Source organism: Ambystoma mexicanum, chromosome 7q (assembly GCF_040938575.1).
Source record: "Ambystoma mexicanum isolate Mex_15411 chromosome 7q, UKY_AmexF1_1, whole genome shotgun sequence".
NCBI classification, from domain to species: domain Eukaryota; kingdom Metazoa; phylum Chordata; class Amphibia; order Caudata; family Ambystomatidae; genus Ambystoma; species Ambystoma mexicanum.
The window spans coordinates 524,031,131-524,048,596 of record NC_090941.1 but is presented as its reverse complement, the minus strand read 5'-3'; positions in this window follow the sequence as shown (position 1 = coordinate 524,048,596).

Sequence of the window (17,466 nt, the reverse complement as noted above, 5' to 3'; positions counted from 1 at the left end):
AGCGTCGCAATGTGGCACTGTTGGGAGGGGCCCTGGTCGGTGGGTTCCTACATGTGTCACGCACTCTGGCGGACCTCTCCTCCTCTGTGGAGACTATGCACCAGTCGTTCTCCTTGCCGTCTTCCAGCCCAGATTCCACCAGGGCCCCCTGTGGACCTGGCCTGACCAACACAGCCAGCTTGGTGGAGATCCCATCCCTGCCACAGTCGGGAGTCGGCGGTCCAGCAGGGGTGGACACCACAACAACTGGAGACCAGCTGATGGAGGATGTGGAGGCATCATCGGACAGGGCACATGGACAGCAGCAGCAGCAGCAGGCTCTAGGTGGGAGCAATGATGGCTTGGGGCCATCGACATCAGAGGGGCAGGCATCAGCCAGAGGGCAGGAGAACCCTGGAATGGGTGTGTCTTCCGTGTGGCTGCGGTTGGGCCAGCGTATAGATGTGGAGCGGCAGTGGGTAGAAAAGGCACGGCTCACGATTGTCAGGGCAGAGAACTCCATGCGGAGGGCACTGAGGCGGGCCGAGTGCCCAGATGCCATTCGAAGGGAGTTGGAGTCCTCGGGGCTATGGAAGAGGACCGCCTCCAGGACATCGAGCAGGAGTTCGATGATGCCCTGGCCCGGGAAATCAGGAAGTGAGCCGTTGGACTAGCCTCGGGGCTATGGAAGAGGACCGCCTCCAGGACATCGAGCAGGAGTTCGATGATGCCCTGGCCCGGGAAATCAGGAAGTGAGCCGTTGGACTAGCCCGCCGCCATTGTATATAGTTTGTAGTTTTAGGTTTCCTTTATCTTTTTCATTCATTTGGGGCACTTGGACTATGCCCTGCCTTTTTGTATATAGTTCTTTATTAGGTCGTTTTTTTGCTAGGTTTCATTTCATTCGTTGGGCTCATGAACCCTGGATTACTTCTTTGTACATAGTTGAACAGTGGATTTATCTATTATTATTTTTCTCACCATGGAGCAATGGATTTTACTGTTTCCATTTCCTTTGGATTTAATTTGGTGGCCGGAGACTTTGGACACGTTTTCATTTCGATTTATTTGGATTCAGACTTCATGTTTTTCTTTATGTGTTTTGGACATGCTGCATTTCATCTTTTTTTCAAACATTTTTTTCATGTTTTCATTTGATTACATTCTTTTTGTGTTCAATACATTTTGGTTTATTACTTTGATTGTGGTATTCTCTCATTGATTTCATGCATGTAGGTTTTCACAATCACCAGCACCCATTGTGTGTGTGTGACAGACATGTGTTGATGCACATTCTTGCCATTTGGGTTGTATCATGTAATGGGCATTTCAATGTGGGGTGGATGGGATACTTGGTTGGGTCTTTGCACAGGGGTGGCGTGCGGTGGGATTTGGGTGGCCATGAGGCCCATGATTGTGGATCATGATGACGTATTGGGGGGACATGAGTCAGGGCCTGCTGGCAGGTGCCCGTTAATGCTGGGTGGGTGGGGGTGCTGGGGGACATGAGTCAGGGCCTGAGCCTCACTGCGAGGGGTGGGGGTGCTGGGGAACATGAGCCGGGGCGTGCTGGCAGGTGCCTGTCAATGCTGGGTGGGTGGGGGTACTGGGGACATGAGTCGGGGCCTGAGCCTCACTGCTGGGGGTGGGGGTGCTGGGGGAAATGAGTCGGGGCCTGCTGGCAGGTGCCCGTCAATGCTGGGTGGGTGGGGGTGCTGGGGGACATGAGTCAGGGCCTGAGCCTCACTGCTGGGGGGTGGGGGTGCTGGGGGACATGAGTCGTGGCCTGCTTGCAGGTGCCCCTTACTGCTGGGTGGGTGGGGGTGCTGGGTGACATGAGTCGGGGCCTGCTGGCAGGTGCCCGTCAATGTTGGGTGGGTGGGGTACTGGGGGACATGAGTCGGGGCCTGAGCCTCACTGGTGGAGGGTGGGGGTGCTGGGGGACATGAGTCAAGGCCTGCTGGCAGGTGCCCGTCAATGCTGGGTGGGTGGGGGTGCTGGAGGACATGAGTCGGGGCCTGAGCCTCACTGCTGGGGGGGGGGTGGGGGTGCTGGGGGACATGAGTCGGGGCCTGCTGGCAGGTGCCCATCAATGCTGGGTGGGTGGGGTGCTGGGGGACATGAGTCGGGGCCTGAGCCTCACTGCTGGGGGTGGGGGTGCTGGGGGACATGAGTCAGGGCCTGAGCCTCACTGCTGGGGGGTGGGGGTGCTGGGGGACATGAGTCATGGCCTGAGCCTCACTGCTGGGGGGTAGGGGTGCTGGGGGACATGAGTCGGGGCCTGCTTGCAGGTGCCTTTCACTACTGGGTGGGTGGGGGTGCTGGGGGAACATGAGTCGGGGCCTGCTGGCAGGTGCCCGTCAATGCTGGGTGGGTGGGGGTGCTGGGGGACATGAGTCGGGGCCTGAGCCTCACTGCTGGGGGGTGGGTGTGCTGGGGGACATGAGTCGGGCCTGAGCCTAACTGCTGGGAGGAGGGGGTGCTGGGGGACATGAGTCGGGGCCTGAGCCTCACTGCTGGGGGCTGGGGGTGCTGGGGGACATGAGTCAGGGCCTGAGCCTCACTGCTGGGGGGTGTGGGTGCTGGGGGACGTGAGTCATGGCCTGAGCCTCACTGCTGGGGGGTGGGGGTGCTGGGGGGCATGAGTCGGGGCCTGCTTGCAGGTGCCCCTCACTGCTGGGTGGGTGGGGGTGCTGGGGGACATGAGTCGGGGCTGCTGGCAGGTGCCCGTCAATGCTGGGTGGGTGGGGGTGCTGAGGGACATGAGTCGGGGCCTGAGCCTCACTGCTGGGGGTTTGGGTTGCTGGGGGACATGAGTCGGGGCCTGCTGGCAGGTGCCCATCAATGCTGGGTGGGTGGGGGTGCTGGGGGACATGAGTCAGGGCCTTCTGGCAGCTGCCCTCACTGCTGGGGGGTGGGTGTGCTGGGGGACATGAGTTGGTGATCACTAGTGCAAGGTGACATGTGAGCTGGCTGGGGGGCATGCCCATGGTGGATGGGCTGCGTGCGGGACATGACCAGGGGTGCTGGATAGTCCCTTGTGGTGTGGGCTGCCTGCAGGGGCCATGGAGGCGGTAGAGGGCACACCTGGGAGGACCCACACTGCCAATTGCCAATTCACGTGTGGGACTCCCCACGCACCCCACTGGATACACGTACCCCGCTCTGACAGCGAAATCGCGTGTGAAACTCCCCGTGAACCCCCGAAATACATGTACCGCCTTCGCACAGGGCCATTTGCGTGTGAAACTTCCCGCGAACCCTCGTAATACACGTACCCCGCTTGCACAGGGCCATTTGCGTATGAAACACCCCGCGAACCCCAGTAATACACGTACCCCACTCGCACAGGGCCAATCGCGTGTGAAACTTCCCACGCAACCCCGAAATACACGTACCCCACTCGCACAGGGCCATTCGCGTGTGACACTTCCCGCGCACCCCCGAAATACACGTACCCCGCTTGCACAGGGCCAATCGCGTGTGAAACTTCAAGCGCACCCCCAAAATACACGTACCCCGCACGCACAGGGCCAATCGCGTGTGAAACTTCGTGTGCACCCCCGAAATACACGTACCCCGCTCGCACAGGGCCAATCGCGTGTGAAACTCCCCGCAAACCCCAGTAATACACGTACCCCACTCGCACAGGGCCAATTGCGTGTGAAACTCCCCGCGAACCCCAGTAATACACGTACCCCGCTCGCACAGGGCCAATTGCGTGTGAAACTCCACGCGAACCCCAGTAATACATGTACCCCGCTCACACAGGGCCAATTGCGTGTGAAACTCCCCGCGAACCTCAGTAATACACGTACCCCGCTTGCACAGGGCCATTCGCGTGTGAAACTTCCCACGAACCCCCGTAATACACGTACCCCGCTTGCACAGGGCCATTCGCGTGTGAAACTTCCCACGAACCCCCGTAATACACGTATGTTACGCTCACCTGGCTCCCACAGGGGCGAACTCCTCCAACGTGAAGCGTAGTGCAGAGATGACAGACTGGACTGGACCGCCTAATCTCGTCTGCTTGACCCATAAAAATATTCTCCTACAAGTGGAGAAAGGGATTCAGCCACCCGTGGATTTTAGTAATGGCACCCCACTGTTCTCCCCACTAATCACCACCGATATTCACTTTCTGTAAGCTCACCTTATGTTTGTAAATGATGAGCTCTCCATCCTGTGTGGAATGCAGGGGTGCATAGATACCAGTTACTTCACTGGTTTGAGGGCGTTGGAAGAGTTCTGGATGAATATTGACTCTGAGGTTCCAGGCGAGAACCCGTAAGTATAAAGTTCAAAGAGTTCAATATGTCCGATGTACACTCTTGCACATTCCTTTCTTGTGTTGCAGCTGGGTCCAAGGGAAGATTGTCTTGTGGCAGCTGATGGTGTTGAGGTAAGAGTCTGTATTACCCAACACTGTCCGGCAAAAGATGCGTGTGTTTAAATTGCTGGTTTCTCTCTCCTTACAGGTGCAGCGTAAGAAGTTGCGGTTTGTTACAGAATAATGCCTCCGGTTGTTAATCAGGTAAATCTATGGTGGAGAGGTTGTATTTGTTGGCTCTCTCGGCTCACCTTATGTTTCTTTTGTCCCCTAGATGGTGGAATTCGGCGGAGAAAATGATGGAGGCTGCGCCGGATCGAAAAATGCTGTGAGGACTGGTGAGTATGGCTCAGCGCTGGAGCTGGCGATGCAACGTGTGTATAATAATGTCCTTTTCAAGTTCGAAGACGTGATGGATCCGGAATTCAGGTAAGGATTGAAATAATATCTGTTTTCTAACCTTTCCTTCTTCTTTCTTCTATTGCTAGGAGCTCTGGATTCGAGACAGGCGTGGCTGAAGACTGGATGCTAACTGCAGGCACGGTGAGTGTTACGCTGCTGGATGCAGAATAACACGAAGCATGTGCTGCTGTTCGGGTGTGGTTTAAATAGCCTCCAAAGTAGTTCCAGGTAAGAAGTCCCTAGAACCACACCCGAGTAAAAAATAGTCCCTGTAGAAAAATAGTTCCATCCAGGCCTCACGTTGGCTAGGATTAATTTGCAGCATGGTCTGCATGAGGTAAGTAAAGTCTATGAGCCTGCCGCCTATGGCGCCAGGACTGATTTTTATTATGAGCCTGGTGCCTAAGGTGCCAGGGCTGAACCCAGACAGCCCCCAGCCGGGGCTGCTGGGGTTTTATTAAATACCTGGATGCCTGCTCCCGGGGCTGATGGGCTTGATCTGGATGCCCGGGGGTAGGCATCATGACAGCACTCCCCCCCAAGGCCCCTCCTAAAGTTGCTCTTCCCCTTGGTCCTGGTTTGTCTGGGAAGTTCCGATGGAATTTCTGGTTGCCAGACATTTGGTCGAAAAAATTTGGTCGACTGGACAAATGGTCGAACCAATTTGGTCGAAAGCCAAATGGTCGAATTTTTTATTTTGACCCCTTTTTTTTGGGGGGGGGTTCCCCCCAAACCCCCTTTTTTTTCTAAAAAACCCTTTTTTTCCCTAAACGAAAACCAAAAAAATACATATATAAATAAAATAAAAAATTCGACCATTTGGTTTTCGACCAAATTACGTCGACCATTTGTCTTTCGACCAATTTACAGTCGACCACTTATCTGGACAGCGGAATTTCTTCACCAACCGAGGTGCATGAACGTGGTCACTAGGTTCCCATGACCTTTCTTGTGGTCCGTAAACCTTCCAGTCGATTAAATAAAAAAGTCTTGATTTAACCATTTTAGAGTCCAGGATATTCTTTACCTCGAATTCAGGTTCTCCATCTATTAGGATGGGGTCAGGTGGTTTGGTTAATCTTGTCCCAGGTTGAACTGGTTTTAGAAGTGAAACATGAAAGACAGGATGAATCCGCAAATTAGAGGGTAATTCCAATTTGATGGCCACCGGGTTGATAATGGCCTTAATGGTGTAAGGTCCCAAATATCTAGGATTGAAAGTTCGAGTTCCCTTTAGAGGTATGTGTTTTGTAGCTAGCCAAACTTGATCTCCAATCTGGTATTGTGTAGTTTCACTTCTATGTCGATCAGCATTTTTCTTGTATTTCTCCTTTGCTTGTTTCAAGTGTTCTATTGCTTCCTTAAAGGCTTGTGTAATAGTAGAGTGCAGATGAGTCACTGCAGGCATTTCTAAGTGTTGAGGCGAATCGAGTTCTGAGGTTCGAGGATGATGTCCATATATGGCATAAAAGGGGCTTTGTCCGGTTCCTGAATGTACAGAGTTATTGTATGCATATTCAGAAATCCATAAAATATCTTTCCAATTGCTTTCAGTTTGGTGTAGCATACAAAGTAGGTATTGTTCAAGAGTCTGGTTGGTCCTCTCCGTCTGACCATCAGTTTGGGGGTGGTGACTGGTTGATAGCCTTACGTCGATTTGCGCCAATTGACAGCATTTCTTCCAAAATTGCGAAATGAATTGACTACCTCGGTCAGAGACCAATATGGAAGGAAATCCATGGATTCGAACAATGTCGAGAAATGCCTTGGCCAAAATCGAAGCAGAAGGTAATCCTTTTAAAGGAATAAAGTGGGCCATTTTGGAAAAAAGATCCACAATAACTAGAATGGTGTTAAATCCATTACACGGAGGTAGATCTGTAATGAAGTCTAAAGACAAGGTGTGCCATGGTGTAGGTGGAATATCCAAAGGTTGTAAAAGGCCTGCTGTTTTTTTCTTCTGACTTTTGTTTTGGGCGCAGATACCACAAGACATCACAAATGACTTTACGTCCTTTCGCCAGGTGGGCCACCAGAATTGTCTTTTAATTTTAGCTTCAGTTTTTGCGATACCTGGGTGTCCTTCCATAAGGGCGTCATGATAATTGGAGATGACTAGTTCTTGTAGTTCCTTGTGTGGTAGAAATAGACGTCCTTGATAGTAAGGCAGGTCATTGATGACTGAATAATCTTGGCCTTTCTTTACCCAGTCCTGCAGGGCTGCTGGATCAAAAAGTTGTTGGATTTTTAAATTAATGTCTTCTAGAGTCTGTAGAGTAGTTATGCCAAGAATTCTTTGTTCTGAAATTATAGGCACCGGTTCCGGGTTCGAATATACTTCTCCCATCCCTATTCGGGATAGGGCATCTGCCTTGTGTTTTTTATAACCTGGTCGATAAGTGATCACGAAAATCGAATTCGGCAAAGAATAATGCCCACCGAAGTTGACGCGATGGTTGGGCCTTGGCTGTTTTCAAATACTGCAGATTCCTGTGATCTGTGATTACAGTGATGGTATGCCTGGCACCGAGTAGATAATGCCGCCAAGCCTTGAAGGCGGACTTTATGGCTAATAACTCCTTATCAGTAACCGCATAGTTTAATTCGGGTGCTGAGAACTTTCTTGACCAGAATGCTACTGGATGAAGTTGACCGGTTTCGGGATCCTTCTGGGACAGGACAGCTCCCATGGCTAAACTGGATGCATCGGTTTCAACTATGTATGGAAGCTCAGGGTGTGGATGCTTTAAGACAGGTGCAGACGTGAATTTTGATTTTAGCTCTTGGAAGGCTCTTTCAGCCTCTTCAGTCCACAAAAAACGTTTGTTCTTTCGCAAAAGTGCTGTGATGGGGTGTACAATATGTGAGAATTCAGGAATAAATCTGCGATAGAAATTAGAAAATCCAAGCTTGCTTTGTACCCCTTTAACAGAACTGGGTGATGGCCACTTGAGGATTAGGTCCACCTTTCGAGAGTCCATTCAAACTCCTTTTGGAGTCAGGATAAATCCCAGGAATTCAACTTCTGTAGAATGAAAAACACATTTCTCCAATTTTGCGTATAATTTGTGCTGGCATAGTTTCTCTAGGACTGCACGAACGTGCTTCACATGGTCTGATTCTGAGGAGGAGTACACTAGAATATCGTCTATGTATATGACAACACAGACGTCAATGAGTTCACGAAGGACATCGTTCATAAAATACTGGAAGGCTGCTGGTGCATTGCACAACCCGAAGGGCATCACCTGGTATTCGAATAACCCGTACTTGGTGCGAAAGGCAGTCTTCCATTCATCACCTTTCTTTACACGTACCAGATGATATGCCCCTCGGAGGTCTAACTTAGTGTAGATACAAGCATCCTTTACTTGGTCTAGTAATTCGGGGATCAGAGGCAATGGGTATCGGTTTTTTACTGTAATCTGATTTAATGCGCGGTAGTCTATGCACATTCTAAGGTCACCTTCCTTTTTAGGCACGAAGAATAGAGCTGAGGATGCAGGAGATTTGGATGGACGAATGAAGCCATTAGCAAGGTATTGGTCCGGATATTGTCGTAGGTCGAGGATTTTCGGGTTCCGTAAGGGCGTAGATTCTACTGCATTGAGGTTGTGCACCGGGTACTAGGTCAATTTGACAATCGTATGATCTGTGAGGTGGTAAGGTATTTGCCTGTTCTTTTTGAAAAACATCCTGAAATTCTTGATATTCCTGAAGTAACTGCACAACTGGATTAGTAACGGTGGCCAGGCTTTTGTTCAAGGTTTTTTCCAGGTAACAGGTGTGTGCACAATCTGGGAAGGTCACTCTCTTCTCTCGCAAATCAATACAAGGATTATGTGTTTCCAACCATGGCATTCCCAGAATTATTTGGAATTGCGGGGCCTTGATTAAATCAAACACAATAGTTTCTCGATGCCCATCTTGACCCAACAGTGTCAGCTCAGTAGTGGAATGAGTTACAGGCCCAGAGGCAATTTCAGTTCCATCGACTGTGGTGATGACATCCGAAGCGGTCTTTTTGCAAAGGGGTAGATTCATCCTTGAGGCCAATTCGTGGTCCATGTAGTTTCCTACGGCCCCGCTATAAATGTATACCCTTACTGAGTTCATATGTGATGGCTGCCTTGGATCAATTAGGACCATTTGTATAATTAGGTGGGAGGTCTGAGTGTCCTTCTTTAAGCTCGGCAAGCGGACCTCTACGCTTGTCGGGCCTGCTCGTTTCCCGAATCAGGCTCTATTTGACTTTTGTCAGCAACTCCTACTACTTTCTTGGGTGGTTTTATAGGGCAATCCCGTAGAAAATGTCCTGCGGTTCCACAGTACAGACACAATTGCATCTGTCGTCTCTTTTATCTTTCCTTTTGAGTTAAGGGTCCTTTAAGCCCCCCGATCTGCATAGGTTCTGATGCATCTGTTACTTTGGGGGTGACATTGTGTTTAACCCATACCCGACTCTCGAACTTAGCTTGCTCAGCCTTTCTATTCTGAAGTCGCTGGTCTAACTGGACCACTAAGTCTATATATTCTGCGCAATCCTGAGGTGGGTTCACAACTTGAGCCAAAACATCTTTGAGTTCTCCCCGAAGCCCACGATGAAATAATGTAATTTGTTTCAACCTCAGGCCATCCGGTTTCCACCACCAACCTATTGAAGGTTGCGATATAGGTTAGCAGATCCTGATTACCCTGTCGAAGGGATAAAAGTTCGTTATCCAGGGCCTGTGCCTGTGAATGTCTGGCGAATAGTCTTTCCATGCTTCTTTGAAAACCCTGAAAATCCCGAAGAAGAGGATCATCCTGGTTGACTAGTGGAATTGACCAGTCAGCTGCACTGCCACTAAGATATGATAGTACAAAGGCTACTTTGGCTTGGTCATTTGGAAAAGCTCCAGGTCTGCATAAAAAGTGCAAGCGGCATTGATTCATAAACACTGCAAACCTTTTTGGGTCCCCAGCAAAGCGTTCAGGTGGAGCTAAAGGAATAGCCCCTGGTAGAATTACTTGCACAGGATTGCTCGATGAAACAGGAGCTGGGTTTCCCCCGAGTCTAGGTAGGGGTGTTTGCCCAGCTTGATTTTGCAGCAGTTGTCTAGCAAGATAATCTGTGCGTTCCTTTGACAAAATCAGTTCTCTCCTGAGGGCATTAGTCTCTTGGCGCGCAGAGTGCTCTTCCGCCCTAAGTTCCCCTAATAATTGGGCTAGTTGGTCTGTTTCGGAGGTTTCCATAACGCCCGGGTGGGAATTTGTAGATAGGCTTCATGTTTTGTTATGCTCACCTGGCTCCCACAGGGGCATCGATTGGACCCGGACAGCTACGACCTCCTCCAACGTGAAGCGTAGTGCAGAGATGACAGACTGGACTGGACCGCCTAATCTCGTCTGCTTGACCCATAGAAATATTCTCCTACAAGTGGAGAAAGGGATTCAGCCACCCATGGATTTTAGTAATGGCACCCCACTGTTCTCCCCACTAATCACCACCGATATTCACTTTCTGTAAGCTCACCTTATGTTTGTAAATGATGAGCTCTCCATCCTGCGTGGAATGCAGGGGCGTGTAGATACCAGTTACTTCACTGGTTTGAGGGCGTTGGAAGAGTTCCGGATGAATGTTGACTCCGAGGTTCCAGGCGAGAACCCGTAAGTGTAAAGTTCAAAGAGTTCAATATGTCCGATGTTCACTCTTGTACATTCCTTTCTTGTGTTGCAGCTGGGTCCAAGGGAAGATTGTCTTGTGGCAGCTGATGGTGTTGAGGTAAGAGTCTGTATTACCCAACACTGTCCGGCAAAAGATGCATGTGTTTAAATTGCTTTTTTCTCTCTCCTTACAGGTGCGGCGTAAGAAGTTGCGGTTTGTTACAGAATAATGCCTCCGGTTGTTAATCAGGTAAGTCTATGGTGGAGAGGTTGTATTTGTTGGCTCTCTCGGCTCACCTTATGTTTCTTTTGTCCCCTAGATCGTGGAATTTGGCGGAGAAAATCATGGAGGCTGCGCCGGATCGAAAAATGATGTGAGGACTGGTGAGTATGGCGCGGCGCTGCAGCTGGCGATGCGACGCATGTAGAATAATCTCCTTTTCAAGTTCGAAGACGTGATGGATCCGGAATTCAGGTAAGGGTTGAAATAATATCTGTTTTCTAACCTTTCCTTCTTCTTTCTTCTATTGCTAGGAGCTCTGGATTCGAGACGGGCGTGGCTAAGACTGGATGCTGACTGCAGGCATGGTGAGCGTTACGCTGCTGAATGCAGGATAACACGAAGCATGTGCTGCTGTTCGGGCGTGGTGAAATAGCCTCCAAAGTAGTTCCAGGTAAGAAGTCCCTAGAACCACACCCGAGTAAAAAATAGTCCTTGTAGAAAAATAGTCCCATCCAGGCATCACGTTGGCTTGGATTCATTTGCAGCATGGTCTGCATGAGGTAAGTAAAGTCTATGAGCCTGGCGCCTATGGTGCCAGGACTGATTTCTATTATGAGCCAGGCGCCTAAGGTGCCAGGACTGAACCCAGACAGCCCCCAGCCGGGGCTGCTGGGGTTTTATTAAATACCTGGATGCCTGCCCCGGGGGCTGATGGGCTTGATCATGATGCCAGGGGGTAGGCATCATGACAACGTACCCTGCTCACACAGGGCCAATCGCGTATGAAACTCCCCGCGAACCCCAGTAATGCACGTACCCCGCTCGCACAGGGCCAATCACGTGTGAAACTTTCCGTGCACCCCCGAAATACACGTACCCCGCTCGCACAGGGCCAATCGCGTGTGAAACTTCCTGCGCACCCCCGAAATACACATACCCCACCTGCACAGGGCCAATCGCGTGTGAAACTCCTGGCGAATCCCAGTAATACACGTACCCCGCTCGCACAGGGCCAATCGCGTGTGAAACTCCCCGCGAACCCCAGTAATACACGTATCCCACTCGCACAGGGCCAATCGCATGTGAAATTCCCCATGAACCCCAGTAACACACGTACCCCGCTCGCACAGGGCCAATCGCGTGTGAAACTTCCTGCGCACCCCGAAATACACATACCCCGCTCGCACAGGGCCAATCGCGCGTGAAACTCCCCACGAACCCCTGAAATACACGTACCCCACTCGCACAGGGCCAATCGCGTGTGAAACTCCCCACGAACCCCAGTAATACACGTACCCCGCTCGCACAGGGCCAATCGCGTGTGAAACTCCCCCCAAACCCCAGTAATACACGTACCCCGCTCGCACAGGCCCAATCGCGTGTGAAACTCCCCACACACCCACAAAATACACGTACCCCGCTCGCACAGGCCCAATCGCATGTGATTCTCCCCGCACAGTGGGGTACGTGTATTTGGAGGGGTGCGCGGGGAGTATTACAGGCATTTTCGTGGTTGGGGGCCCTGTATGCTGGTCCACTGGCCTGTGCGCCATGTACGGGATTTGTGCGCTGTACATGGCGCACGTGGAGGGGTTGGAGGCGTAACTGGCGCTGCTGCAGGGTCGCTGCACCACTCTGGGCCACGGCTGGTAATGGATGTTAAAATCCATGAATACGCTGTGCGCGGAAATGGATTTTGGCGTACGCGGCTGGCGCAGACTGTCGCGCGCGCACACTGTGCACCAGCTGCATGCGCCACTCGTGCGCTGGATTCTATTAATTAACCCCTATATCTTCTTCCATGTTCACCAGGAGTGGCGTCTTCCTGCCACCCTCTGATTGGGCTCTTCACCAACTAAAATTGTGTTTTTCATGATTGTAGCCAATCCTTGTGTAAGTAACATCATCGTATTCATGGGCATGTCCTTTACTACCGGTCTCTGCTGAGCAGGCTAGCAAGACACATTGTAAATATTTGTAAAAGATATATTTCATAAGGCTACAAAGTTCTTAATGTCCCACATTCTGGGTTCATAGCCAATGAGCTTGCTGGGTGATTTGACATATAACTGCCGCCATTCCTGTTTTGGAACTCATCCATTCCGAGAAGCTGTGCAAGGTCAGCATAACACACTTGTTAGCTTCTCCATGTGCCTCCCTATCCTCATGTTATGTCAAAAAAACAGCATCCTCCAATTCCACAGTTATCACATGACTTGTCTGCCATGACACTCTAGGTACGTCCATTTAGCTTTTGTGTTTTCTAACATATTGTAGTTTCTGTGCCTGCTGTTGTCATATGGAAAAAGCATTGCATTTTGTGTGTTGTGCCTGATATCATTGTGAAGTCCTCAAGTCCAAACAGTGTTGCCCATTCTGGGACTGGAACATTTGAAAAGAATCACTGTGGTGATATAGAACTTTGATTCCTCTGTTTTAGCAAATAAGTGATGTCGACAAAGTTTCCTCAGAACCTTGCAAACATATATTAGTGATGGTATCCAGGCATTGTATCGAATACATAGTATCGAATGCAAAAGCATCAGAAAAAAATGCATCGGAAAAATTCATTTTTTGTAGATAAAGGGTTACTTTTCTACTATAATGGTTTTTAAGGGGTAAAAAAACAGAGGTTGGGGGGACTGCCCCCATTAATTTTATTTTTTTTAATGCATTTTTTCAATGCATTTTTTTTCAATGGTTTTGCATTCGATGCTTTTGCATTTGATGCAATCACTAGGAACCATGGGGTCAGAAATAGATAAGAATAACATCAGCATAGACCATGACGAAGGTATCAAGATTTTCCCTCAGCGTCACATTAATAAAATGCTGAAAGGTGGCATGAGCGGTTACCAGTCAATTGGTCGAAAACATTTGGTCGACAGGACAATTGGTCGACACCATTTGGTCGAATGCCAAAGGGTCGAATGCCAAAGGGTCGAATTTTTTTTTTTTTTACCCCTTTTTTTTTTGGGGGGGGGGGTCCCCCCCCCAACCCCCTTTTTTTCCTTTTTTTTTCTTTCCCCACACGAAAACCCACAAAAAATATATATAAATTAAAAAAAAAAAATTCGACCATTTGGCATTCGACCAAATGGTGTCGACCAAATTGCAGTCGACCAAAGTGCAGTCGACCAATTGACAGGACACCGGCATGAGCATTACAAAACTGAATGGCATGCCTACCAGTGGAACATCGAACTGATTGAAAATAAAATATCATATCATATCATAAGGCAGCCATCTGCTCATCCCCTTCCTGCACGTGGACCAGATGGTAGGCCCCCACATAGGTAAATATTGTTGCCATCCAGTTCTGATCCAAATGGCACATACCAGAGGCAACAGTGTTCTGCGTTGTATGCTACGTGATTCAGAGCTTTGTAATCGACACATATCCACAACTCATCTTCTTTCTTTGACATGAAAAAGATGGACAAAGCGATAGAGGAGGTGCAGTGACAGATACATTTGTTGGTCTGATGTTATTTCAGCTACCTTTGGAGGTTTTTTGGTTAAGGCATACACCCGGCTACAGGCTAGTCAGGCTCCAGATATAAGATCAATGCAACAATCAAATTCGATGTGCGGTTTATGATGATTCACTGATATTCATTTGGGACTTCTGTGAACTTTGCTTATGTTGGCAGAAATGCCCAGCATCACTGCACTTATCTGATGGACTGGTTAAGATAACATATCAACTACAGAAATACTCCCTTTTTGCATTCTTTCACTGAAAAAATATACACTTGGCAAAGGTCTGAGTCCAATCAAAGGCCTTAGTGGTCCATTTTATAAACAGATTATGTTCCATAAACCAGGGCTAAGCTAGTAATCAATTCTTCCTCATGAGGTTCGTTTGGGGGTATAACGTGTGCATAGGAAATGTGTGATGGGTACCATAAATGAGTGCCATCTCTAGGTTGAACTTGCTTACTATGGTCTTCATTTTATATGTCAATGTTCAGATATGTTGAGGGCCCAATTCAAGAAATTACCTGTAGCCCAAAGAGTCCATCATAATAGAGACATCACAAAACAAAAAGGGTGCATCCAAGGCCTGGTGTGACACTGTGGCCTTAATGCAGTTGACAATGTCATCAGTCATGCGAGAACTTTGGTATGTGTAGAGGCTCTACTTCTGGTCTCCCCTCGGTGTCAAGATGTGGAGTTTCTTGTTGTTTTCTTTTACATACTAATTAATTAAGTGACAATCAGGCATGTAATATAAGCACTAGTCCTTGGCATGTCTTTGATCCCTCTCTTGCTTTCTAAGCATAAGACTAAAGCTCCCTGTTCACATGGACTCAGATGATGGTCTGATAGTTGTCTGGTGCTAATAGTTTCCAGTACAAATTCACTAATACTGGGCTAAGACAGAGTTTGCCCTCAGACACTCATCTCTTACACTCCCTGTTTCCCTCATTTAAGTAATGGTCCAACTGAAGAACCAGGTCCATCAGCTTCTCTGAGGAATTGTCATGCCAGCCCGCCCCCTAGGTTGACATGCCTTCCAGTCCTTCCCTAAGATCCTGTTAATAGAATGAGGACTTCTTTGCCTCCCACCAGTTTGATAATACCACTACTGAATAAAGCTGCATCATGTATACTAATACATCATTGCTACTGCTTTGACACTAGCAACTCACTGTCAACCAACTGGGTAAGTGTCCTGTCAAATATCTGCTGTAATTCAACTGGAAAAGTATCTAGGTCATACATCAGTGTGCTATCTTTAGCCACTAAGGTGAGTGGTCAGGGTGCGGTTTCACAGGACAAAATGGAAATAGGCCATATGAACCCTACTTTAGATTCTGGGGGACAATGATGCTAGGTGACACTAAAAGAGTAACTTACATTGTGCAAGGAATATTTCCAAGTTCAGCAGGTCTCTGTTGGATCTTTACGGCCAGGTATGGTTGGGAAATGGACACCAGCCTGGTATGAGCCAAATGAGTCATAGAGGCATGTACGTGATCAGTTCTCTGAGTCATGGCAGTAACATCCTATATGAAGTGCCTGCTTTCAAGTCTGGACTTGGCAAGCTACCTTTAGATTTCATACAAGGTCTGATAGAATTTGGTCAAAAAAGACAGATCCATGCTTCTAAGGGACCAAAACCGTGGGCTTGCCAATTTGTCCAATGAACTCTTTCTCTGCCTACGTTTGCAGGAGAAGCACGCACCCCCAATCCCGCAATACCTTTGATGTCCTGAATGTAACCATGGGTCAGGCTAGGGTGAGCCCAAAGAAAAGGTGTGGCGACCAGAGACAGCAACACCAGTGCTAGGCCTGCAAACAAAACACAGAGTTAGATATGTGTGTAGGCTTTTTGTGCTAGCTGTACTTCTCCCGTGTCCCCTTTTCCATCCTACTCACCTTAATGGTGGACATTTTGCAGCCTTTGATTTTAGAGAGAAACAGACTTGGCGGTCTGCGACGAGCCTCTGCTGATCCTGCTTAGTATTGAGGATAACCCGTGGTCTATATACATTTTTCTTGTTGATCACTAAATAAAGAATATTACAATACTCTACTTTTGCTCAAAACATTGCACATGCTATAGTACACAGTTGTTTTTAGATAGAAAGTGACGTACCTGCCTAAGCAGCATCAGGTATATGAAGAGGATTTAATTAACCTGAGGGTTCATAGATAAGGTGGCATCGAGCAGCATTCAATGGGCCTCATTACGACCCAGGCGGTAAGTTACCGCCTGGGTCGTACCTTTACCACCATGGCGTAAACTATGTTTACGCCATGGTGGTTGGCGGACTTACCGCCCCATTCCGAGGTTGGCGGGGCGGTAGGTCCCCAATCCCCATTTACCCTTCCCCATTCCCATTTTTGCCCCATAGGGCATAATGGGAGTGGGGAAGGCGTTAATTACGCCACCGTAAATTACGGTGGCGTAATTAACAACAAGGTCCCTTAGCGCCATGGATTTTAACACCTGCTAACAGCAGGTGTTAAATCCTCCATGGCACTAAGGGACCTCGGAATCAGGCGGTAAGGGTCGGCGCTGTTTACGCTGCCGTAAACCCCTTACCGCCTGGGTCGTAATGAGGCCCAATGAGACTTTGCATTATCTGTGGTTTTGATACATATAGAGGAATGACTCTGTAGGGTGCTATTATATCCATCTTTAAATGACCAGTGTATAAAATGAGGCATTCTGTTTCAGATTGATTTAAGTTGAGAAAGTTTGTTATCATCCACTTTTTGATGTTGTCAAATACAGCCCTTGCTGATGAAAGATTTTCTTCCAGAGTGCCTGGGAGTTTCAGTTCAGTATACCATGTGTGTCATTGGCGTTGTTTGGATATTCTGCCCCCAAACTCAGCAGCAAGTCACGCAATGATGTCATATACAGATTAATCAAGATTAGGGACAGGTGTGAGCCCTGAGGGTCACCGTACTCCAATGTGGAGGAAAAAGACTCAGGTCAGCCAGTTGACTCTAGAAATAGTGTTCAGCTTTAATGTCCGGATACGTCTATGCAGCAATAACAGGAGGTCAACTGTGTCTAATAGTGCTGGCAAATCTATAAGCATGAGAAGGCACAATATGTCGGAGTCTAATAGCTTTAGAAGGTTCTCTTTCACAATCAGGAGAGCTGTTTCAGTGATTCTTATTGGTTGAAAACCCAATTGACAATTTCCTGGCAGATTTCCATCCTCTGGATAGTCTCTCAGTTGAAGAGAGACACCTTTGTCCAACATTTATAAAAGGAAGGAACAGTAAGAAATAGAACTGTAAATAGAACAGACAGTTTGATCCAATTGGGGCGTCTTGGGGGCGGGGTTATCCGAGATTGTTTAAGGCAGTCCGGAATAGTGCCCTTAGGGGAAGTAGAATTTACTTCGTTTGTTATGAG